We start from the raw sequence: 25,649 nt of genomic DNA, 5'->3' as shown, positions 1-25,649 counted from the left end.
GAATCATAAAAGACCCTTAGTTTCTCATCCGTGAGTACTGTATGAATGTTCATTACAACAGCCCCACATCCATCTTAGTCGTCTGATTTCTATCACGCTGCATCAAATATGAGCACACATTTGTTTCCTCCAGAAACTTCATCCACTCCAACCTTATCCTTTTCAAGGTGCCCGTCTCGGCACCTCCGCTCCATGGGGCGCCACCTCTCGATTTCTCTGCTGCCTCGCCGCCAAACTCCGCATCGAGGCCACCCCGCTTCCACCTCCATGCGCGTGCCCGTCGCCGCTCCATGCCATCCCGCGCCCGCTCCGCTTGTCCCCACGCCGTCCCCATGTCGGCGTCCCGCGCCCTCGACTTCCACTCTATTGCCTCTGGCATGGGCGCGCTATCACCGCTCACCACTATGGCTTCTCCTATGGTCACACCCGGTGCTGCGGCCCACTACGTCGGTGCTGGTGTCTGCAGTCTCAGCTCAGGCGAACCCTGCGCGGACGGCTCCTAAAATAAGAACCTCTGTCTTGTAAAATTATTTGTGTAGTAATGATTGTAAATGGTGCTTAAAAAAGATAAAGAAGTTTCTCTTAAGCAAGCTAGATGGCCAGAGAAGAGGAGGGTGATAGGTAGGGAGGTGATTGAGAAAAGGTCTGTCGCCGTCTCAGCCAATAAAAAGCAGGGGAGTCTCCTCTCGCTTATTTGGGGAGGTGATCTCGCTAGCGGTGTCCGCGAGAATCTCAACACATGAGTTTTCCATGGAAAAATACTTGAAAGGTTTTCATAGAGCAATCATAGCCACATGCCACATATTCATGACGTGTGTTTACATGCTGCTAGCATCTAACGAATGGAACTGGCCTGGGGTAGTTGAAAAGAAAAGTAAAATACATTGGAGCAACCTCTCAACTTAGATGCCATCTAGATCCCTAGACTTCCAAAATGCACATCCACGTATAGGTACTTAGTGAAAGGAACCTTGATGTCGCCTAGGAGGCCTAGAGGGGGGGTGAATAGGCATGTAAAAATTCAACTCGAAACTCTGTTAGAACAGAGGGTGGCACTGCCGGCCTTATAGGGCAGCACTGCCTCTCTTCAAAAATAAAGCAGACAGCATTGATATTTCACAGATAGTAACCTGACCCTCTCAGCTGCTCAATCCTGCAAATTCAACTCGAAACTCTATTAGAACAGAGGGCGGCACTGCCGGCCTTATAGGGACGGCACTGCCGCTCTTAAAAATAAAGCAGATAGTGTTGAGATTTCACAGATATTAACCTGACCCTCTCAACTGCTCAATCCTGCAACAGAAAGACAAAATCCAGTTCAAAGACTGGATACCACAGAAATCTCACACAAGAGAGGATCGAGCTACCAAACCCTAACAACAGCTAGCAAAGAGCTAAACCAGCAAGAACATAAAGTGAAGCATGCGAGACAAAAAATTTATCCCGTGGTTCAGCTCGCCATCAAGGCTTGTCCTAAGTCCACGTTGTTGAGGCATCCACAAAAGGATTGGCTCGCCACCAAGGCTTGCCTTGCCCTCGTTCTCAAATCAAGAGAATGAACTCTTGAAGTGAGGGGTGATTTCTTAGCTTTTCAAATGAGGTTACAAACCTCCCAAGGCTACCACACAAGTTGGCAAGCACAAGGGCGACGCCTAGCCGGCTAGGAGCAAGCTCCAAGAGTAACAAACCCTAGAACCGTTGGCCAAACATGAACCAAATGCTCTTAGACTTTGGGAATCAATGGATCTGCTCTCCAACCGAGTTTTGTTGTCTTTTCTCTCAAGTTTTGATGGTGGAAATCAAGGATTGCTTGAGGGATGAAGGAGCAACAATGGAGGAGAGAGAGAGGTGAGCTTTTGGTCTGTTCAGTTTCGAACTGAACCGTTGGAGAAGATGGCTCTACGTTGTGGGCTGGCCCAAATGGTATTTATACCTCTTGGGTCCCAACGGTCGTTTATGGGCGGCACTGTCGCCCTTATAGGGTGGCACTGCCGCCCTAGCCAAAACAGGTAGAATCTAGAGATTTTTGGCTGGCTGCTTTGGCTAGGGTAAGAGGATATAGATCTGTAGTTTTGAGCATCTGGTTGCACAGTTGACCAACTAGTACTAGAATCTCTCTTTATAGTACGGCTTTTCCTAAACTCAAATTTAAAGCATAAAAGAATGTAAATGCCTTTGAGCTTGTTGTCACTTCATTTGGCAATTGAAAACTTCTATTATCGAATATGTTTTCCTCATTCTCATTATACCTTGATTATGTGACTTGAACCATTTCTATACTTATGAGTTCACCTTCATGGCTTCAAGTCACTTTCACTAATGATTTGATCCTCAACACAATATGACTCCTCATAGCTTGATTAGTACCTCGACTCAATGCAAGTACTCTCTTCTTCACCTTAGCCATGGTACCTCGGTCGCCAAGCCGTCGCTTGCCCTTCACATTCGCTTAGTACCTCGAAGCCCTTTCCTTGCTATCTTCACCCTATCAAGCCATACTTAAGTCACATTATATTAAGCATCCATTGAAAAACCATTTCCTCAATATTTTGATCCTTGCTTGAATATTTTCTAGATATGAATGTTGAGATCAATCAAGCTTAATTTATCTCACATAGAGACATACATGGATCAACATCAATATGGTCAAGCTAATTCACGATTCCTTATTCCCTTCTCATTTTGGCTTGACATTCCAATTGATCTTTCATATATTCATTCATGTAAGCAAACCAATGTAGAGACCTGACTTATATCCACTATACATTGTCATTTACCAAGTATGTTTGCTTTCATATGATGCTATGATATCCCACAACATAAAAGCCATTTCATTGATTCCATTTGTAGTTGTTGTCTTTTGCTTGAACTAGATTGCTTCCATAAACTTTCAATATAACAATACATAGTTTGGCATTCACTTTAACACAATGTGGCATATCATCAAGTTTGCCTACTAGTTGAACCTTGTATATACTTGTTAATACACAACCCACAAGTATATGCAATAGACTCAGTTTATTGTTCAACACTTAGCAAACTTATTAGACATTTAATTGTGTTGTTATTCAATTTACCAAAACCCACTAGAGGGCTAGATGCACTTACAATCTCCCCCTTTTTGGTGATTGATGACAACACAACTAAAGCTTACAAGAGATTGATAAATATTAAGATTTTGAATCCTATTATATAGTGAGCTCTCCCTAAATGTGTGTATTGAAAGAATTCAAATTTTGGCCTCAAATGCCAAATGCACATATTTAAGATGAAGTGTGGGAACTCTCCTATATCTTGGCATCCATGGGGTGCAAGGTGTAACATGATAACCGTGATGCTCATGACAGTTCATGCAGTCAAAGATTGCTGACCAGTAGAGGGCGGCACTACCGCACCAGAGAGCGGCACTGCAGCACCTGCCTGACCAGCACAGGAGAAAACAAGCATCACTCAAGGCATGAATGCCACACACTAGCATAAATGGTCCTTATTAAGAGCATCAATTTAAACTATCCTTGCACACACCACAATAATATTTTTTAAAACCTTATATGTATGCCTCTCCTTTACCCCTTTCCATCCTCATATCAATCTCTCTCCCCTTACATTCTCCCCCAATATTTCTCCCCCTTTGGCATTAATCTCCAAAAAGGACCTCTCCACCAAAAGGAAGAAATGATGGGCGGCAGTGAGGGCAAGAGAGGTAAAAGTTTAGCATATGGAATTTCTCACCTATTTTCTACCAAACAAAGTATGCAACTTTTAGGTCAAGATTCTTGAGAGGTTAGCATATTTGGCTCATACTTCACTTAGATGATAGTATAACATAAGACAAACTCATGCCATAACCATAAAAGGTATCAACCAAATATCTAAAGAATTCTCTAATCGCCACCACAAGAACAAACTTATGGTGTGACTCAAAAATTGCATACACATGCACACACTAGCATGTAAAGGCCTAGATGCACAAAGGTAATACATGAGTTCATGGAGCGATATACCTTTGTTCTAAGCCTCATAATCTCCACTATGAAGATGATTTCAATACTTGGATTTAGTGCTTTGATGGGACTAGTACTTCTTTATGCAAGATAATTTTATTTGTGCCCATCTCTCATCATCATCATCTTCAAGGAGATATCATAAACTTGTGCTTGATATCAATTGAAAGTACATTGCTAGCTCTTAGTTGTCATATTGAGATATCAGCGGAAGACATATTTCTTGATATACCAAGTTAAAGATTATCAATCAATACCAATTGAAATATGATCTTCATAATTTTGACATCAATTGAGAGTCTTCACAAGGCTTTGTAATGTTTTGGTCGTCAGCAGCTAGCCCAGGGGCCGTGGGATGAGTATATATACACCCAAAATCAAAACTAGCCATTGGAGTTCAAAAACTAGACATCAAGACCTGTACAAGTGCGGCACTGCCGCAGCTCTCAGAAATAGCACAGGTCACCTCACGGAAAACGTCATATCTCTTTACTTCGAACTCCGTTTTTAGTGATCTTGGACTTTCTGGAAAGCTTGTTTCGAGAGCTATCCAGCCCAACCAAGAGAAATCCCAAAGATCAACAAGTGCGAGTGTTGTTCTATTGAAAGGATCTTCACTAGTTGACGTCAATTGGAATGAATGCCCGTATCTCATAATGTCACCTAGGAAATGCTCATAAAGATAAGAGATAGCATTAAATTGCACAAGAGAATTTCACAACTAGTGATCATTTTGGATGTGGAAGGCATGTAGATCACTAATTGCAAAACCTTATAACATAGACTAAATTTCCCTTTTTTTATAGTGCATACATATACATGTGGAAGGCAAGAACATAGGCACTTTTGGTCAATTAAGTCCAAACAAGGGAATTTAAGCTATATTATGGAGAGTAGCTACTTAAGAGATAAAAATACAATCCAAATGAATATGAGAGATAACCAATTTGGATTGAGTCAATGTAGCATACTCATGAGAGACTCATTCTCAGCAAGAGACTACACAAATTCACTAGAAGAAAAGGTTAGTCTTAAAAGACACAAGGCATAGGATGCCCCCCCCCCTTAATATGTGCATCAAGTGCTTGAATTACTTGTGAAATGCACTAGAATCGGTTTAAGAGTCGAGGGAAGTTCATCCTATATCTTGGTCAAGGCATGATAAATTTGCAACAATTGAAATTATGCCAAGGAAACATACCACCACCAAGGTAGATAGATCACCACATAAATTTTCATCGATATGACCATCATAGGTGAGACTTCAATGATTTGGATGGCTATAGTTCTCACTTGATGAAATGTGGTAAAACTGAGCTCTTGTGATCATCCAAGATCCATATTAGTTTTCTAGTTCTTTCTTTACCTAGAGCAACTCACATAGAGAGCAAAGGTAAAATTCATGAAATTTGCAAGTTATGAACTAGGAGTTATCACTCTTTGTTGATAAGATCCTAGGAGATCAATAGGATAGATCATAGGTACTTGATGAGCACTTAGAGAGGAGAAATAGCAATGAAAGCCCACCCTTCAATTATTTTCTCCATCTCATCCAAATCTAGGTCCATTTAAAAGATTGGGACATTCAACATTTAAACCAGGAGCACTTGGTTTATAAAGACCGAGACCTCCTAGAATAATTGTGAAACACCTAGAGAATTCAAAGGAACTACCCATCCTCCTTTTTCCATGTGTGGGACTACACATCAAACACTTGAAAGAAACTAATAATCCCACAAGATATAGGCTAAGCTCCCCCTAAATTTGTGCATACAAGAGTACACAAAGTTCACTTAAGCACAATAACAATATGAGGTCAAGGGAGTGACTTGCACTATACTTCAACTGATTTGAACTCTTTGAAACTGCTTGCAATTCAATAGTCTCAGCTGATTACTTCTTGTTCCAACTAGTTGCAATCACTTGCTACTGCTTGTACTCTGATTGCAACTTATTTGGACCCTTGTGTGAGTTCTTTTCTTTCATTGAAACTCCTTTAGACAAAATTTATATTTCTCATATTTACTGATTCTTCATGACCAACTTGAGAGCTAACTCAATCTTGTTGCCACAATGCAATCCAATTCCATTCGGTCAGTTTTTAGATTCTGTCATCCTCAAAAAGGAAAAAGAAATCCATATCTCTCAGACCACTAGCCCAATATGCATGAATTTTGGTAGAGATCTTCATCTATGAGCCCTCTAACTTCTCTAAAAAATTTAGCTCATTTGAACTCCATTTGGTCTATGAAAATAATTTTCTACCAAAACTGCTCAAATCTGAAACTGCACTATTGAAGCTGACAGAAACCAACTCAAAACTGATTTGCTTCAAAACCAATCTTCATACCAATTGTACAGCAATAAGTACTAGATGTGTATAGCATGCTCACAAAGTTTTAGGTCAATTTATCAGTATTTAAATCTCCAAACCATGCTTGAAGGTAGTCAACTCAGATTTGCAATTTTCTGGACAGATTTGATGATCGATGATTCTTCTTCTTTTACTGTCCAATCTTTGAGGTGATTTCAGTTGAGAATACATATAAGATGTTATATCCATTCAGTCCTCTCATCATCACTCGTAATCTTGTGAATTCTTCTTGTATAGCTTATTCAAATCAACCTCAAACTTGATTCAAGCAAAACTAAAACTTTTGATCTAAATGGTCTTTAGCAGCAATATCTTTCTTTAGGTGAAGAATAACCTTTAAGCTTATGAATTAAATTAGCACATCTTCTTATTGATTTTCTATGAATAAGCTCAATCACAAGAAGACATTAGTAACACAAGCACTAGTTTTCCATTTAGTAACCATTTATATGTGGATGACAAGTGGGTTACCAAAATGGAGAAACCTCATAACATGGACTAAATCTCCCTTGATGTCTCATGCACATTCTTTTGAGTGGAATGGAAATGTAAATGTGCATGGTTGGTCATTTAAGTCCAAATGGTAGATTTAAGCCATATTATGGTGAGTGGCTAACATAGACAAATCTAATCCAAATTAGCTAGAGAGAAAATACATCACATGGTTTTGGATTGATAGCCTTCATATAATAGCACACTCTATTTGAGAAACACATTCTCATTTAGTGAGACTACATAAATCACTTAGAGAGAAAGATTAGTCTCACAACTCTAGCCATAGATTAAAGTCTCCTTTTATAAGTGCTCTAAGTATTTGAATTTCTCACATAGCACTTTATTCATTTAAGAACTTGAGATTTTCACTCTATGTCTAGGTCATGGCAACAATAGTGTAATCAATTTGAACTATGCCAAGAGATACTCACAACCATTATAGCATGTAGATGCCCATAAGATGAGAATGAGAATTTGGCAATCTAACATATGACAAGATTCCATCAAGTAGGAAGTTCTTGACTTGTGAGTAATAAGTCCTTTTACTTGACTTGAGCTTGATTCTTTATTCTTGGCCATTCTGAAATCTACTTGTATCCTCCAATGTGTACCAAGATTCCAAATCCATCAAACCAACTCATAATGTGCACGAACATACTTGCTTCATCTTGTTTTTCTTGGTTTGAAGTCCACAAAGGAAAGTCAAGTCATCTATGTTGCTTGGTGTGGATGATCAATTCAATTTTGATCATATTTCTATTCTATGTCTAGCAACCAATGAATATTTTCAAGTGCTTTTATTATCCTAAGCGGCTACACAAGATACAAAAGGAGTTTAGTTTCAAATAAATTGCACTTGAGATTTAGATATTACCACCCTTCTTGATTGTAATGGATGAGGTGGTCTTTTCATCTTCATCTTGCACATATGAAGGTTGTAGATTTGTCCATGAACTAGAGTGGAGTCAGCTGCTACTATGTAGGAGGGATGGCACTATCACCCTTGGGTGCGGCACTGCCGCCCTGCTGATTTGCAGCAGGGGTGTGCTGCACCTCTGCATCAGAGTTGTCAGCGGAATTTAGTACAGTAGCAACTTGAGGAGCTTCCACTTTTGTAGCATGTACTTCTTGTGGTCTTATATCACCAATGGTCATTTTCTTGATTGCTCTACAAGGTGGTTCCTCATTACCTACAATATGAATAAGATCTTGCTCTACTAGAGAGCCATTAAAAGCATCATATGGCAAATGATTCACTTAGACTTGAAGTACTCTAGCCACTCTTAATAATTCACAAACACACATATTTTTTATGAACTATTAGAGACCACACATGTCAAGTGGCTAGCTAGCAAGGGTTAGGTACTAGTTACCGAGGTGAATATGAAGTTTGAAGTATTTCCATTGATTCATTTTTGGGTCAACCATATAAGAATATGCAATGTGAATTGATTGATAGCTTGAGTGAATATTTTCAATCAACTTGCTCAAGCACCCCGAAGCTTCATATCACCTTCAAGTACCTACAACACTTACTAAGCACAATTTGGTACCCAAACTATGTTGGGTCCATTATGGTTAGTCACATGAGACTTAGGCACACAAATGGCCTATGTGCTAGCACATGGTGAACCAATCACCTTTCTAGTACAAGTGTCATTTTTGGGCCTTCTAAGCATATTTAAATCAATTGACAAGTTGAGCTTAGAAGTGTTACCCATGGGACAATCCTTACTTAAATGTCCATTTCCTTTGCAAGTATAGCATAGGCGGTTCTTGTTCTTTCTAGCCTTCTCTTCTTGCACTTTGCTTGCTACCTTGCTAATGAACTTCTTTGTTGATGATGACAAGCCTTCACCTTTTTTATTAGGACATGAACCAATTTCATGTCCCTTCTCATGACAACCATAACACTTCCTCTTGCTTCTTCTTGTCTTGTTCTTTGGAAGTGTGGCTTGATCATCTTCCTTGTTGGAACACATAGAAGCATTGTGTCCCATGTTGGAGAACTTGACATGAGCCAACTTCTTCTTCTCTTGGATCTTGCTCACGCCCTTCTCTTCTTTCTTCAAGGGGCAATCTCTGACATGGTGACCATCTTTCTTGCACTTGAAGCAAGTGATGAGAGTCATCTTTGATTGATGTTGCACCTTGATGGCCTTGGGAGCTTTCCTGTTCTGTCCAGGTGCGGCACTGCCGCCCTTGGGGTGCGGCACTGCCGTAGTCTGTGCAGCTGGCTGAACTGCTGCATTCTAGACAGATTGTACTTCTTTAAGTATCCCCTTCACTTTGCCATTGTTGGACTTGTAACCCTTTTGATAAGGCTTGATGCATGCATTGGTTGATCCCTTCTCAAGCTTCTTCACCATGTCTTCGTGGTTATCTTGAAAAGGTTGAGCATTGCACTTGCCCTTCCATTGAATCAAATCCCTTTTTAGCATTTCAACTTCTTCCTTGAGCTGTTCATTTTCTTTTGCAATGGAATCATCACAAGTTTCTACAATTTCATGCTCAATGGAAGGTTGGCTTGCTTGAGAGCAACACTTGTTAGCACATGATAAAATAGATGAAACTTGTGTATATGTGCATTTGTGAGTGTGAGGTTGGTATGATTTTACCATTGTTACCACAACCTCATGAGCCACCTCTAGCATGAGATGAGACTCCATAAGCTTCTCATGAGAGCACAAAAGCCCATCATGACTTTCTTGCAAAGTCTCATTTTTGCTAGTAAGCCTTTCCAACTTGTCTTTGAGCATATAATTCTGATCTTCTAATTGAGCAACATAAGATAGAGAGTTAATAGTATGAGTTTGCTTAATTAACAAGTTTTCATACCTTTGGACCAAGCTAGCATGAGAGCACTTAAGCTTTTCATGCTTTTTGGTCAATTTCTCCAAGTATTTGATCTTTTTAACGAGAAGCTCTTCTTGCTTGTAGAGATCTTCTTCTTGCTCTTGAATCTTCTCTATGAACTTGATCACTATCAACTTGTCTTTCTTGCTTAGACGTGCAAGGTGTTGATTGATCTTATCATCATCACTACCACTATCACTCTCACTCTCACTCTCACTTGCCACTTTCTTCTCTTTCTTTGCCATGAGACCGATATGTGAAGTGCTATAGAGAGTTGAGCTTCTTGGTAAGGTGGAATCATCATTTGGCTTCCACCGATCACAAGCTTCTTCTTCCTTCAAAATGTTAGTCTCACAAGAACTAAAGAAAGTAGAAGTACCACATGTAAAAATATTGTTCTCACCAACTATTTCATTACCATCCAATATAGTCATATGTTGGTGAGGAAGTGAATGTGGCATGATCAAATAGGCCTTTTGAGAGAATCACTTGAGGCTCATCATTTGTCGATGAAGTTGAGCATTCCTCAAGTGGTTTTTCCAATGAGAGGTTGCTCTCTTCACATTTGGAGTTGCCATACATTTCCTTGAGCATGGTCCAAATGATGTGAGCATTACCAAGTGGTTCACCATCTCCAAATATGACAGCATTAAGTACATCTTCACTCAAAGCACTAAATAAGACATTAACAGCTTGAGCATTGAGTTATAAGCATTTCACTTCCTCTCTAGATAAGTAGATCAAATCATCATGAGGAGGTGAAATACTCACATCTACAATCTGCTCTATTTGAGGACCCATGGTCCTCAAAACATCAAGCACACTAGCAGACCAAGATGTATAATTTGAGCCATCTAAAAGTAAAAGTTCTAGAGATATCTCCTCACTTGTTGACATCGTTCTCTCAAGGCGGTTAAGCCCAAAATTGAGAGCTAGGCTCTGATACCAATTGAAAGGACCTTGATGTCGTCTAGGAGGCCTAGAGGGGGGGGTCAATAGGCCTGTAAAAATTCAACTCGAAAACTCTATTAGAACATAGGGCGGACACTACCGGCCTTATAGGGCGGCACTGTCGCTCTTCAAAAATAAAGTAGACAGCGTTGATATTTCATAGATAGTAACCTGACCCTCTCAGCTACTCAATCCTACAAATTCAACTCGAAACTCCGTTAGAACAGAGGGTGACACTGCCGCTCTTCAAAAATAAAGCAGATAGTGTTGAGATTTCATAGATAGTAACCTGACTCTCTCAACTGCTCAATCCTACAACAGAAAGACAAAATCTAGTTCAAAGACTGGATACCACAGAAATCTCACACAAGAGAGGATCGAGCTACCAAACCCTAACAACAGCTAGCAAAGAGCTGAACCAGCAAGAACACAAAGTGAAGCATGCGAGACACAAAATTTATCCCGTGGTTTAGCTCACCACCAAGGCTTGCCTAAATCCACATTATTGAGGCATCCACAAAAGGATTGGCTCGCCACCAAGGCTTGCCTTGCCCTTGTTCTCAAATCAAGAGAATGAACTCTTGAAGTGAGGGGTGATTTCTTAGCTTTCTAATGAGGTTACAAACCTCCCAAGGCTGCCACACAAGTTGGTAAGCACAAGGGCGATGCCTAGCCGGCTAGGAGCAAGCTTCAAGAGTAACAAACCCTAGAACCACCGGCCAAACGTGAACCAAATGCTCTTAGACTTTGGGAATCAGTGGATCTGCTCTCCAATCGAGTTTTGCTGTCTTTTCTCTCAAGTTTTGATGGTGGAAATCAAGGATTGCTTGAGGGATGAAGGAGCAACAATGGAGGAGAGAGAGGTGAGCTTTTGGTCTGTTCAGTTTCGAACTGAACCATTGGAGAAAATGGCTCTATGTTGTGGGCCGGCCCAAATGGTATTTATACCTCTTGGGTCCCAACGGTCGTTTATGGGTGGCACTACCGCCCTCATAGGGTGGCACTACCGCCCTAGCCAAAACAGGTAGAATCTAGAGATTTTTGGCTGGCTGTTTTGGCTAGGTAAGAGGATATAGATCTATAGTTTTGAGCATCTGGTTGCACAGTTGACCAACTATACTAGAATCCTTCTTTATAGTATGGCTTTTCCTAAACTCAAATTCAAAGCATAAAAGAATATAAATGCCTTTGAGCTGGTTGCCACTTCATTTGGCAATTGAAAACTTCTATTATCGAATATGTTTTCCTTATTCTCATTATACCTTGATTATGTGACTTGAATCATTTCCATACTTATGAGTTCACCTTCATGGCTTCAAGTCACTTCCACTAATGATTTGATCCTCAACACAATATGACTCCTCATAGCTTGATTAGTACCTCGACTCAATGCAAGTACTCTCTTCTTCACCTTAGCCATGGTACCTCGGTCGTCAAGCCGTCGCTTGCCCTTCACATTCGCATAGTACCTCGAAGCCCTTTCCTTGCTATCTTCACCCTATCAAGCCATACTTAAGTCACATTATATTAAGCATCCATTAAAAACCATTTCCTCAATATTTTGATCCTTGCTTGAATATTTTCTAGATATGAATGTTGAGATCAATCAAGCTTCAATTTGTCTCACATAGAGACATACATGGATCAACATCAATATGGTCAAGCTAATTCACGATTCCTTATTCCCTTCTCATTTTGGCTTGACATTCCAATTGATCTTTCATATATTCATCCATGTAAGCAAACCAATATAGAGACCAACTTATATCCACTATACATTGTCATTTACCAAGTATGTTTGCTTTCACATGATGCTATGATATCCCACAACATAAAAGCCATTTCATTGATTCCATTTGCATTGTTGTCTTTTGCTTGAACTAGATTGCTTCCATAAACTTCCAATACAACAATACACAGTTTGGCATTCACTTTAACACAATGTGGCATATCATCAAGTTTGCCTACTAGTTAAACCTTGTATATACTTGTTAATATACAACCCACAAGTATATACAATAGACTCAATTTCCTATTCAACACTTAGCAAACTTATTAGACCTTTAATTGTGTTGTCATTCAATTTACCAAAACCCACTAGAGGGCTAGATGCACTTACACTTAGCCCCCCACTACGTCAATGTCCAAACATGTCCCGATCACTGACGTGGCACTCCATGTTGTCCGTCGCCTGCCGGATTGCTCTAAGGCGACACGCACACCGTCCAACATATGTGCCCGCACGCTGCTCACCTCCCTCACGTGCCTCATCACCCGTGCGCCGCTTACTATCTGCCATTGGCATTCCCGCTTGAATCTCACTATCCACTACACCATGCCTCCATATGCCACAGTTCCATGACTAGGGTTGCCGCAAAGGTCACCTCAAGCCTCGCTCCTCCCGTGCTTCTCGCCTCCGCCTCTAACCTAGCTCCTCTGCCCCAACCTATCCTTCTCCTTCTCAATCTCAAATCCTGGCACATGGACTAGGTGGCAGTCGTAGTGCCAAAGCACACATGATAGCTTGCCATGACGTGCTTTTTCCATATCTTTCTATCCTCCCTGCACTTGGCATTGGTGCTCCCGTACACCTCAACACCATTGCCATCGGGAATGACAATGACACTCCCTAGATGGCCACTATCTGGGCCTAGTGCCCCTCCTCATCCGTGCGCCCCGCACTCATCGTGCCTTATGTGTCCAATGGGGCTGGTCAGGCCACCGTGTCATGATCGCCCGATCCTCACAATTTTTTGCAGGCTTTTCATGCTATATCATATGAATAACTATAATCTATACATCAGCCACGGACTAACAATGAGTGCGGGTTCTACGTTACATGGGCAATACACAACTACAACGGCAATGATTTAACGCCCGAAAACAAATTGGTGTATATGTTTTTCATTTTATGTATATTTGTTAAATCAACGAAAGATGTTACTATTTTAGTTAACACTTGTGCATTTCAATACCTTTTTGCTTTGATGATAGTGACAAGTGCTTCACGCCCATGAGCTGCTAGCATCCAAGATCACACCAATGTAAGACCAACTAGCCGGATTCATCATGGACCAGGTGATCCAAGAAGATTAAAAATTTTTCACTTTACATGGAAATGACCCTAAATCAAAGTGATTTATTTATAATATTTGCATTATCGATTGAATCACGACGTGTAACTTGAAGCATAATCTTGATGGCAATGGTGTGTGTGCACGCGCGATGCATTATAATACTATATCAAATGTAAATATTAGACACTAATCTCTATTTAAATGTAATAATACAATACATAAAAATCATTATGTTCATCTCTTGCCTAGTTTGGTATTAATCACTACACTGTGCTTTCATTCATTCTTTGCTTGTGTAATGTAGTTGCTTTTGCAAGTTGCTTTAATGGTAGAGTAGCTAGTTTAGTTGCTCAACAGTTTAGCTAGCCAGAGATGTTTGTTTAGTTGCTAGCCTTCTGTGTTTGTGTGCTCTAGTGGTAGAATTCAATGGCTACTATAGAATTGTGTAGGGACTTGTATTGGGTGACAGAATAGGCAAAGTAGTATCTTTTTGGTTTTGTTGTTTCACTAACTACTTTGTTTTAATGTTGTGCTTTTTGTAGGAAAATTTTTATAGGCTATGTACCCCTCCACTAGGCATCTATGTCCTTTCAACGTGGGAGAAGGGAAAGAGGTGGCAGGAGGGTGGCACGATACCAAAAATAGGGTCTTGATTTAGGCCCCTTTGGTTGGGCTTTTCAACCTGCTTTGCTTTTGCAAAAGCCAAAGCCAACCAAAAGGGGTGAAAGGCCACAGTTGCTTTAGGCAAAAAACTGCTTTTGCTCTAGTACAAAACTTAAAGCAGCTTCCTCCTGCTTTCAGCTGCTTTTGGGGCAAAAAATTACCCACCTACCACTGATTATGAAGATACATGTCATTTTTTCCTCTTCTTTCCTTGTCCCCAACTTCTTCCCGTCACGTAGGACCTCGTGACTTCACCCCGCCAGCAGATCCCTCTCCCCTCCTTCAACCCCTGCCATGGCCCCGGTCTCGGTGGCGCGACCTCCTACTTGAGCTTCGGTGGCGGGCGCGGGCGCAACCCCTGCCCCATCGGCTCCCTCCTCTCCATCTGATGCAAACTCTGTCGACTCAGTCGGCTTTGTCCTCTCTATCCCCGTCGGGCCCTTGCCCCGGTGGGTGGTGGCGGCACCTGCTCCCCTTCAACGCATGGGTGCAGCACCTGCTCCGAGCCTGGAGGCCAATGTGGCCTCTGCCCCATCCCGATGGCTGGTGCGGGCATGGCCTTTGTTGTTTTGAGAGGATGAAGAATCTGTGAGGCTGACAAGTGGGGCTGGTCGTAAGTGAGAGATGTAGAAAGTTGAGTGGGGCCGATGATAGCAATTTTTTTTGGAAGGCTGTGAATGACATGTGAAGTCTGCTCAACAATTTTTTCAAAAACCACAACTACTCAACCAAACGGCTTTTGATTTTTCTCATAGCCCACACCTCGCAGGTACTTTTTCAAAAGATACAGCTCACGGCTCCAAAAGCCACATCTCAACCAAACATAGTTTTATTTATATGTGAGATGAAGATGACTAGTGGGCTTCCAGTTAATTGGGTCGTGCTGGGCCAGCAATGCCACTGGGCCATCACGGACACAACGGCCATCGGGCCATGCCGTGTTTGGACCGGGCCAAAAAGTTGGGCCGTAGGCCGTGCTGATGGCCCTCGGACCTTATGGCCATCTATAGGCTCGCATGCACATGGCTCTCCAGTCTCCATCTCCACGACGCCTTCTTGCAGGGCCTCAGCGGCCGGCGCTCCAAAGTCGAAAGACCGTGGCCCGGTCGCCCACGAAAGCAGCGGGAGCTTTCCCCACAACTGGCAAGCCGCCACGAGGTTATCCGGCCGGATTCTTGTCCATTCCTGATTGTAACTTGTTTCTTTCTGCTCCACCGATGGGTAGCCGTACCCAAATGACTAAATGAGGACCCAAGCAGCAGTCTATCTAGTAGACTGTTCAATAGTCAGGTCTGGTGGCCAAAACAGTTCCCTGTTCGCTTGAACTTATTCAAAATTATTTTTCAGTCATTTTTCTCTCACAACATTTCAACGTAAGTCAAATTTCAGCCTCAGCAAACAGGGTGAGCGTCTCTAGCAACCACACGCGCTCCTTCTCTCTCGTTTCCGCCGTCTCTTCCTTGTTGCACCTTTAAAGACGTACGCCGGGACCATTCATCGCTGCCATTCCAAGCCGCAAAGCAGTAGCTTGTGTATTTTTTTTTCTCTCTCCCACAAGTAGCCACGCACCCACGCGTGATTTAATCTGGCCCTCGATCCATGGAGTCGACGGTGCTGAGTGTCGGCAAGTCCGTGCTGGACGGAGCGCTGGGCTACGCCAAATCCGCCGTCGCGGAGGAGGTGGCCCTGCAGCTCGGCGTCCAGCGCGACCACGCCTTCATCAGGGGCGAGCTCGAGATGATGCTGGCTTTCCTGATGGCCGCGCACGACGAGCGCGACGAGCACATGGTTGTCAAGACCTGGGTGAAGCAGGTCCGCGAAGTGGCCTACGACGTCGAGGACTGCCTCCAGGGCTTCCCCGTTCGTCTAGGGATGGTGAGTAGTCCTTGGTGGTGGTGGTGCGGCATCCCTCGGACATTGCTTGACCGACGCCGCGTGGCCAAGCAGATGAAGGAGCTCCGAGCCAAGGTCGAGGATGTCAGCCAGAGGAACGAGCGCTACCACCTCATCAAGGGCTCTGCTGGCTCCAGGCAGCTTGCTGCTGCCAGTAGCATCAGCACCGTGCAGTCCAGCTTGGCCAGCGCGTCGTTGCCGGGCATCATGGAGGAAGCATGGTTGCAGCAGGACAAAGCAAAAGGGGATCTCATTCGACCCATCATCAACAAGAAGGATGAGCATATTAGAGTGATCGCTGTGTGGGGAAGAACAAGCCGTGCTATTGTTAGTGCGACATCCATCGTCAGGAGGGCTTACAATGATCTCAAGACAAACAAGTAGTTCGAGTGCCAAGCCTGGGTCACGCTCACACATCCTTTCAATCTAACAGAGTTTCTACAAAACATTGTCAGGCAATTTTATGCTAATTGTTGTCTTGGAGAACTGGCCGAAACACAAGACGATGCACCAGCTGCTCCTGGCGGGACCCAAGATCTGCGGAGGATGGGAAGGATGAAGGACGGTTATTTGGTCCGTGCATTCAACAAGTATGTGGCTATGAAGAGTTATCTGATTGTGCTTACTGACCTGTCCACTGTTGAGGAGTGGGACCAGATTAAAGCATGTTTTCCTGACAACAAGAGAGGTAGCCGACTTGTAGCATGCACAGAGAAAATCGACGTTGCAAGCTTGTGCGTTGGGCCAGAAACTATGGTACTAGAGCACAAGCAGTTATCTACTGACCAGACTCTGTATGCTTTCTACGAGAAGGTAATTCAAACCCCTTTAAGTAATATCATTGCTAAAGTTACCTGTTGTTTTCTAGCTAGTTAAACAGGTCAGCTAAATAAGTTGCTGTCTCGTTGGAGTTGTCACAACCCACAAAATATTTAAACGTTGCTTTTTCAGCATCCCAAACACAATTAAACATTGCTTTGTAAAACAGAGAGTAGCACCTAACCTATTTTTCTTACGTCAAGGGTTCACAAGATGAAACACATTCAATGGAGTCAAGGCCTAGCTTAAACACAGACACTACTAATATGAAAAGATCTGTGTATGGAAAGAGACTCGCTCGCATGGAGACATCAATAGCTGCTTCGAAGGAATCTCATAATTTCATTGGGCGAGAGAAAGAAAAATCAGATATTATCAAGCTGATCTCAAATAAATGTAGCCAGCGAGAATTTAAGGTGATATCCATATGTGGAATGGGTGGTCTTGGGAAAACCACCCTAGTCAAATATGTCTACCAAAGCTAAGAGGTCAGTGCAATGTTTGATAAGCGTGCTTGTGTCACAATAAAGCACCCTTTTGATCCTAATGAGCTCATCAATAGCTTAGCTACACAACTAGATTGTAAGGAAACAGTCAATGGTGACAGGAAAAAAAACAAGGAAATCAATTGTCCTTATTGGCTAATTATTTAGAAGGAAACAAATACCTTATTGTTCTGGATGATTTATCGTCTATCACGGAGTGGGACACTATAATGCATCTTTTCCCTACATCAGTAACAAAAAGCCGAATCATAGTCACCACATGGCAAGAGAATGTTGCTAAGCATTGTTCGAAGGAAGACAAAAACATATACAAGCTTGAAATTTTGGGAGACAGAGATGCACATAGCCTCTTCACAGAAAAGGTACGATAGCATATTATATGACTGGTTTGCTTTATTTGGAATTGCATTGCAAGCATATAGAATGATTGTTTTTTTCCTTTTGCATCCTCCAATGCGCGTGTGGGCACACACACATGTACATTTAGTGGTAATTTCTTTGTTCTCTTAGGGCAGTCCCAATAGTGTATTGATGATGGTTTCTATCCTCATTAAATGACTTGTCACGTAGGCAAAATGCTGACATGGCAACGTAATTAATGAAAAAAGAGAGCAAAAATCATAGAAATGGTTTCCTCATGAAGAAATCAGGTCTTCTCTTGACCCAATGCACCAAGAAACCATAAAATCGCCATTGGGGAGAAACCACCAGTTTCTAACGGGCTCGTGCCGCACTCTTATTGGAGGAAGAAGATAGAGTTGGGAGAGAGAAAGAGAAAATAATTATTACTCATAGAAATCATGGGTTGGAAAGCAGTATTTTTTTGGTGCGGTATCCTATGTTATAGAAACTACTAGTTTCTTTCGTTGGGACTGCCCTTACACTTTATTATCTTACCTAAGCATTTATGTATGCACACAAAGGGTTAGCATCATCACTTATTACTGCAAAGCAATTAATGGAAGGAGGCTCTAAGTCATGTTCTATTTTAGATTCCTCAAACTTTGAACTCCTTGTGCAAATTAAGGCCATGTTTAGTTACTCCCAACTCCCAACTTTGGCACTATGCAAAAAGAAGATTCCCCGTCACATCAAACTTATGGTACATGCATGGAGTACTAAATGTAGACGAAATCAAAAACTAATTGCACAGTTAGGTTGTACTTTGCGAGACGAACGCATTGAGCCTAATTAGTCAACTATTGGACAATTATTACCAAATGCAAATAAAATACTACATTGCGCTACAGTGGCGCACAGTGAATCCGGCGGCGCCGAATTCGCCCAACTAAACGTGGCCTAAGGTTAGCATGATGATGGTACACGGTGACCTTAAGTTTACAACTTTAACTTCTAAAAGTAGCATTCTATTTTGGTAGGACTCTAGTTAAGTTTGATAGCCTATACAATTCAAATGTTCAATAATTGTTTTCTCCTTGTAAGTGTTTTATGATAGCTTCAAGGCGGCCTAAATGCTGGCAGCTTTAGTCACAATGCAATAGATTTCACATAAACAAGGAGAATTCTGTTCTCTTAGGCTAGAATATATGATCTGTTTATTTGTCAATAAGGTTCATAAATAAAGGTATTTATATTTTTCTATGCTTGAATATATTTTAGACCAAAGTGTTTATTTTGGAATATATTTATCTGTACTACCATCTGAGATGGTCCACCAAAGTATTTATTTTGGAAAATTTTCGTCTGTACCACCATCTGAGGTGCACTTTTCACCTATACCTCCATCTAGATTGCGAAAATCTTGTATAAAGACATACTACGGTAGTTGTTTGGTCAGCAACCAACATACATAGCAAACCGACTTAAGATGACATTTATTAAGTCTACATAAAAATGGACAAACCCTTCAAAAATGATTTGAGTAAATTGAAAAACCTATAAACATGGTAACATATGAATTGACAAAGAACCTATTGTCATCTTAATCATGTGACTAAGATACATTATTTTATATGCAATAGGGTAAACTATGATAGTTTCCCTACAGTTTCCTGATACATTGGAGAAGTGTATTGTTGTAATGTAAATGTTTAATTATGTATTTCTCTCTTTTATCAATCATGCCATTTTCTTTTTATAAGGAAAGCCAGATTTGATGGCCCCTCTAGTGGTTGTAGTTGGGTTCTAGTTAGGCTGTGGTGGGATAACCATGGGGTCACTGGCGGAACCACGTTGGGGCCATGCTGGCTCCGGCCCCTCCTTGCCGTGGGTGAATTTTCAAAGGACAGACTGCATGCATACTAGTCCATCATAATTTTTTACAATTTGATCCTTTTTTGAAGAAAATTTATGTTTGGCCCCCTGAGAGACTTAAACTCATCTTTGGACCCTGGGGGTCGGCGCCAGGACTTATGGCGCCGAGGTAACACGTCTCGGCGCCACAAATCTTGGCGCCGAGGTGCCTGGCCGAGATCCTAGGTGGCGTTGACGTGGCCAGTACCTCGGCGCCATAATACATGGCGCCGACCTCGGACACGTTGATTACCGGCAGACTGGGCGGCCACGTTGCCTCGGTTCCCGTGCTCATCATAAAAACTGGCTGGCCGAGCAGTGCTGGTGCATCTGCCTGCCTTCCTCCACTCCTCTCTCTCTCCCATACATCTCCCTGGCAGTCCGTGCCGCGGTCAGGCCCATGCGATGGCATGGCCAGTGCTACAGTGCACGCAAAGGTGTGGGCGACGGAGTGGGCAGTGATGGGACGAGGCGGGACGGCGTGCGGGGCTCAGGCACTTGAAAGTTGACTTTGGCGTGGGGGTGAGACGACGTGCGGCGCGGGTGGCAGGCGCTGGCGCGGCGGGTCGGCCAAGTGCCCAGCGGTCTGAACAGAGGGATTCGAGGAAAGGCTGAGAGGATAAAAGAGGAAGACACGCGTGCCCGTATGTTTGAAAACCAACAGAGCAACTGACACACCAGTAAGAGAACAACCAAACGAAAATTAGAAAGCTCCATTTTCTTAACACGCATTTGAAACTGATGCAATGCCATGATGCTCATTATGCTTAATGAAGTTCTTTAACCCTAAAATTAACACCTGGGGTGTTAGACATAGATCTGCAGTAACCTGTGATTATTGGTAGCTCAGTACATGTGCTTGGTTGAAAACCTACATGAACGTAAAAAGGTGATAGCAGGCAGCCATTCTGTACTGACTCGATCTGCTGTCTCTGCATGAAGCTAGAGACATTTACAATTTGGTAGCTGCTAAAGTAATGTCCTGAAGCTATAAAATGGTATCAACCCAATGCCATACTCTGGCTGGCATAAACTTCATACGCTACTGAGACAGACAATTAGCAGCAAAGTTCAGTTAGTACAAAGCTGTAAAAATGGATTTATGCTAACACACAACACAGACTGAACAAATCCTGTTGGTTATCCATGCTCTAGCCACTGACACATCTTGGCGCCGCGTACGCCAGCCAACAGTCACCAGCCAGTCAACTTTCAAGTGCTTGAGCCCCGCACGCCGTCCCGCCTCGTCCCATCGCTGCCCACTCCGTCGCCCACGCCTCTGCGTGCCACTGTAGCACTGACTACGCCATCTAGTTTTGTGAAGAGCACGGGAACCGCGGTGTAACACCCCGGTGTTACATTGTAATGTTTTGCTAAAACATCGCAGGAGCATTATGTATTTGTGCATATGTGTGTAAATTGGAGTATAAATCAATATACGACATTTGAAACGTTTATCCGAAACGGGAAATAGATGTTAAGTTTCATGTCGCTTTATATTGTTTAGTATTCTAAACGGATTTTTATGAAATAAAAATGATGTAGATCGTGTATGTGAACTTTAATAAAAATTTGTAGTACGTACTCAGTAGTCGATAATGAAACAGGTAGCTCGGAATTGGAATGCGACGCGAAACCGTTCGAAGTTTAAGTCATTTCGCGTAAGTTATAAATGGGTCGACGAAGCCACTTTTGGTAATTTGTAGAAAACCCGTGCACGTCGTCTGCTTCGGACAAGCCATCTGACCATGGTCACCACTGTGCCTCGGTTGCCTGCCACCGCACGCAAGCACACTGCGCACGAGTCATATCAGCTCTGCACTCGCGTGGGTCGACCGCGCGGACAGTCGCCTGGGCACGTCTCAATGTTTCCCGTCGTCATGTGCACGCGTACCTTGCGTTAATGACCGTGGATGTGCCAACGCCTCTGTCTCCGCTGAAGCCATGGCCAACGGTACCTCTTGCTTTCAATTCGACGTGACCGTAGAGCGTTAATGAAATTCGTCGCGTCCGTGGCTCCGCGAGACAGCCAGCAGCTTGATTGACACCACCTTGCCCATTGTAGCACCTCACTGTGCTTCAATTTTGGAAGCACAGCTCCGCCTGCTCCATAAGAACGAGGTGAGCTGCGCCGTCGTCCATCCACTGAACCAGAGCACACCAGTTCAATTCACCGCATTGCTAGCTTCTCCTTCAGCTGGGTATCGCACTGCCCACTTCATTCAAAGCTCCACCGCCGTTTTGCATATTCTTCGTGGCCGGCGGAAGATCGCCAGAGCAGAGCAAGCAGAGCAGCGACGGTGCGTTACTGTTCATCTTAGCTTGCTGACATCATCATGACGTCACCCCTACATCACACGTGTTTGTGGCCGCTTTTCATGTAGGAAAATAAAGTCGTAATACGTTGAAATACGCCTCTGTGGGCTGCTGCCGCTTGCTGGGCCGCGCTGCTCGCGCTGGCCACCTGCTGCTCGCGCTGGGCCGGCCTGCCAGCCCGCTGCTGGCGCCTGCGCCGCGCGCTGTTGGGCCGCGCGCACTCGCCCGCGCTGGCCGCTGCCGCTGCCGCGCCTGCTCGGCCTGCCTGCCGCGCCCGCGTGGCCGCCCGCTAGCGCCTGCCGCGTCCGCGCTTGCCTGCTGGGCCACACCCACGCGCCACGCGCTGCTGCTGCGCTGCTGCTGCCGCGCGCTTGCTCGCTGGGCCGCGCTGGCCGCTGGGCCGCGCTGCTGCTGCGCTGCTGCTGCCGCGCGCTCGCGTCCGCCGCTGCTGGGCCGCGTGCGCTGGCTGGGCCGCTGGCTGGGCCACGCCCGTCGCTGCCGCGCTGGGCCGCGCCCGCGCTGGCACTGCTGGGCCGCGTTGCCGCTGTGGGCCGGCCTGTCGCCCGCCCGCTGGGCCGCTGCCGAGCCAGGCCGTGGGCCACGAGGCCTGTTTCGGTTGTTCCTGAGAATAGAAATGATTATTCAATTTAGTTTCAATCTAAACTTCGATAATTAGTAGTAAATTGTATGGTTGTCCAAAAATAGTGAAACCAAGTTTGTTAGGTTCACAAAAATACCATCTACTTATTAGTACAGTTAGATTGCAGTTAGCTATTATGATGATAGGTTCATAAATTTTAATTAGCGAGCTTAGCATTATATAGATTAATAATTGTAGGAATTATTGTGGCAAATCGGTAATAGTTTTATCTTTGAAAATTTTACAGTAGGTTCACTAGGATATCGTGTACTTGCTGTAAATTTTATAGCCTTAGAACGAGTTGTTAGATAAAGTAGCTATTGCCTTTGCTTTATCGTATATAGCGTAAACTAGCATTAGGGGTAAGAATAGCGGTAGTTGCTATAACAATAATGATACTTCGAAATGGTTATCGGCGACAATAGGTAGCCTAGTACCGTGGTCGATATCCATAGCTTAGTAGCTAAATCAATGTACTTTTATTTTAAGAGCTGTTGTTGTTATATTCCTAAGCATTGCATCATCATTTCATGCATGTAGATCACGAGCTGGTAGACTTCGTGCCCGTCGTTGAGCCGGAGTACGACGAGGTGATCGAGGAGTACGAGGAGGAGATCTTCACACAGGAGGAAGCCCAGGAGCCTGTTGGTGCTGACTTTGCTGACCCGGCACCTGCCCAAGGCAAGCCCCGGTGCATAGCCCCTATTTTTAAATGATCACTGAATATATTTATATGATATGCATTTACGTTACAGGCATTTTATGGAAACTACATGCATAGATATATCCATCATGAGTCCTACTAGTGCAGGTCGAGTAGCTGCTATGCTCAGGATGTCGGTAGCGTGAGTAACCTGCCGTTACTCGCAAATAGGTGATTACACTATGATATCATGATGAAATAATGGAAAGGAAAAATGGTGACCGGACAGGGATGTGGATCTGGTACTGGTGGGTGTGAGGGGTTGTGTCCTGCGGCCAACAGGGCATAGCTCGGTTACACTTTTTCCCTGTCTATGTCGATTAAGGACCGGTCGTTGCATATGACTCTAGGCAAGTCACAGACTATTGTCCCGAGCACATACTTGGGTATGGGCGCAGGGAAGACTTGCTGCTCTCTTGTCGCGGATCCGGCTCTTTCCGGACCGACTGATGGGAAGAGGAGGTGGTGGAGGTCCTTGCACCGCACTGAGTCCGGGATTCAGGATGTGGGGGCTTGGAGTCCAAGTTTGGACGGGGACCTGGACACCCGGGACAGGAGAGTGGTGGGTTAGTCCTGCTTGTGCCTGGGGTACAAGCGGGGCGTGTGTCTTCGGGGCACCCAGCTGGGTACATTGATTCGCGAATCGCCGGGTTATCCGGTACGACTTGTCTGCGGTTTAGCACCGTAGTAAGAACTGGAAGTGAAAAAGGAGAAGGAACAATATCGATTGCTCAACCCCTGCTTGAAAGTAGAACAGGTGCTTATATAGATTGACTAGATGAGAACTTAATCCGGCTGATGATAATAATGTATCAATAAGGATTCACTATTAGTATTGCTTTTTGCTAAAAGAGAACCAGCAACCATAAAGCCTAGCATATTCCTTGGAGTCGGGAAAGTATTCCCACTGATCGGATAAGTCTTGCGAGTACATTGTGTACTCAGGGTTTATTTACCCCTGTTGCAGGTGATGCTTGAGGAGTTCCTTGTGTGGAGGATCCATCTGGTGGGCTCAGACGGAATCCTCGTTATCTTATCGCTAGATGTTATCCTTTAATATTCCGCTGTTTATCATTCCGCACTCTGTATTTGGTATTGTAATAATGTACTTTTAAGAAACTCTAATGTATGAGATGGACTTGTGTTGTAACTCGTTTTCATTATTGGATCCTTGGGATAAATGTGGATCTTTCGGGTTCTCCCTCGGGGTGTGCCCGACGGATACCGCTCGTGATAGGGGCTTTCGGGGTGCTTAGTGTCTGGTGGAAGACGAGCGCCTCCGTAAGTACGCTATTCCGGGTGGTTCTGCCACAGTTGGTACCAGAGCCAATAATGGTCATGAGTTCCTCACTCTTTTACAAAACTAAAAGTTTGACCAACAAAAGTTTTGCGAAAAGTAGGATGCGATTAAGTTAAGTGATATAAGTATAAGCCCTAGCTATATGGTGTATCTAGGATAGCGGCACTGGTTTTATCTAATCAGTTTTCTGCAGGTACACTGACTTACGTGGCGTAAGAAATCGCTTAGTATACAGAAAGTGAGTGTGCGATGTGCCAAAAATGTTACGAATGCCGCTATATTCCGGCTTGAGTGAACGTATAGGTCGAAGCATGCATCATATAGTAGCATCTTACTTGATCTAGGAATCCCCTTCACGTATAATGAAAGTAGTAAATTGGTAGAACTAACTTAATGAATGCTTTAATAAATGTGCTACCATTTCTTTAATCTCTGGATCCTGATCAGGAAGGTGTCCTAATGGTTGGTTCGTCTCTCTTATAGATGAATCTGAGGTCCGGACGTGGGAGCACTAGTTTGGGAGCGGCCAACGAGGGCCATGGTGACAGTGGTCGGGCCTTTGAGCGTGACGATGAGGGAGCTCGGGAGGTTCCACCTTTGGTTCCTCATCCTTTCCCGCCACCGCCACCGCCTCCGCCGTTGTCCGCCGCGGAGGTCATGGTGGAGTTGTTGGCTGCTCGTCAGGAGTCAGCCGCTGCTCGTCAGGAGACAGCTCGTGCCATGGAGATTATGGCACAGGCCGTTGCGGGTCTCGCCCGTGGAGGCCCCGGGGGCAACGGTGGGAATGGGGGTGGTGCTT

The 25,649-nt window shown here is 43.8% G+C and overlaps 1 pseudogene; it reads left to right on the top strand.

Annotated features, from left to right (window-relative positions):
• Nucleotides 1-16,019: 16,019 nt before the first annotated feature.
• The window catches only part of LOC136500109 (disease resistance protein Pik-2-like), a 25,873-nt pseudogene continuing 16,243 nt past the window's right edge, over nucleotides 16,020-25,649 (top strand).

Source organism: Miscanthus floridulus, chromosome 13 (assembly GCF_019320115.1).
Source record: "Miscanthus floridulus cultivar M001 chromosome 13, ASM1932011v1, whole genome shotgun sequence".
Taxonomy (NCBI): Eukaryota; Viridiplantae; Streptophyta; class Magnoliopsida; order Poales; family Poaceae; genus Miscanthus; species Miscanthus floridulus.
This window is presented reverse-complemented; position numbering and strand designations above follow the sequence as displayed.